The following is a 1610-nucleotide window of genomic DNA, read 5'->3' on the forward strand; positions in this document are numbered from 1 at the left end:
TTATTAAAGGAAATAAAAAAATTGCAGGACTTTAATTCAAACACCGCATTACGAACGGTATAGAAAACATTCAAATTATGTATCATAAAATAAGGGCTGGCAGTGATTGTCTAATTATAAACAATAATAATTTGTAGTAAAAAACGAAAAGTATTTGCAGGGAACAGGAAATCTTTACTAAACATTTAGTTCTTACTATGAGCCAGTGTATTAATTTAGCTCATATGTTTAGTTTCAGATTCCCATTCTCTACTTGACAAAAAACGTTTTTAATATAGAAAAATTGACAGAAAATGTCTGCAGTCTTTCTACGGACATGATGATTATATTTTAAAGTAATAATATTTCTGATGTTCCTGATTATTACTCTGATCACTGCCATAGTGTCAAATTTGGAATTGTTAAATGTATGGTGGCATCTGCTGTTCATTATTTTACTCATGTAGGCTTGAGTGCGTGTCAACAACAGCTGTGAGATAGGGTTTTTTCCCTATAAATTTGCAGTTTTAATCGAGAAAATTGAATTTATTGAAGAATAGTTGTTTTGGGATGTCAAGGAGTTTTATGTTTATAATATTTCCATATTGTATTATATTCATTATATTATATTTCCATATTGTATTATATTCATTATATTATATTCATGTTTAAAATATTTCGATATTGTAACAGAAGAAGGACAGCAGGCTAAGATGTGTAGACTTAAGTACTAAATACGATTTTCAATTAATTTTATTTACCATCGGGGTTCGTTAATAGATAATATTTTTCATAAGCCTATCATTTCTTGTATCTAATAGGCCATATAGTTTGCTTGTAAACGTGCGTAAAAAATTTGCTTGATGACGAATTAGAATATTGATTTTTGCTTGGTTCAGAACTTTTTTTTCTCGCGGGGGTCTTGGAACTATCATTTTACGCGTAGACTTAATTTTGTCAGTCAATTTCAATCAAGTCAATTTTGCTCAGAACTATTCGTCATTCTTGTTATTTATTTAAGTTTTTCAATTGAGTAACATTAAATAAATTTGTTGAAAACAATCTAAGATTGAATAAATTTTCAAGTTTATGTGTCTATCTTAGTTGTCAATTTATTATGGAGTTAAACCTAATTTTCAAAGAGCGGCCCTTGGTAAAAAAGCTAGTAGCTCTACACTCTCAAAAATAATGTAGACAAATTTATCTACAAATTATGTAGACACGGATAAATCTACAGTTTTGTTGCATTAGTTTTGTAACGCGTTTAGTAAAGTCTTATATTATGCTTTAAAAATCAAATCTAAATGCTACAAAACGGAAGATATATCCACGTCTACATAAATTGTAGATAAATTTAGCTACATTATTTGCGTTGACCGCCATTACTTCGGTAAAGTTATAGCAGTCAAGTAATGACACATGGCTGGTTTCACCTTTAAACCTCAGGGGTTTGAATTTGTTATACCTTCTTAAGTAATTTGTTAAAACAAAACTGCTACTTTTTAAATAAAATATCATTGGTCATAATATTATTACGTACTTAGGTACACCATGTATATTTGCTTCGTATGTAGATTGGTAATAAACGATATATATATCTATATATATATATATATATATATATATATATA

This window comes from Hydra vulgaris, chromosome 13 (assembly GCF_038396675.1).
Source record: "Hydra vulgaris chromosome 13, alternate assembly HydraT2T_AEP".
NCBI classification, from domain to species: Eukaryota; Metazoa; Cnidaria; class Hydrozoa; order Anthoathecata; family Hydridae; genus Hydra; species Hydra vulgaris.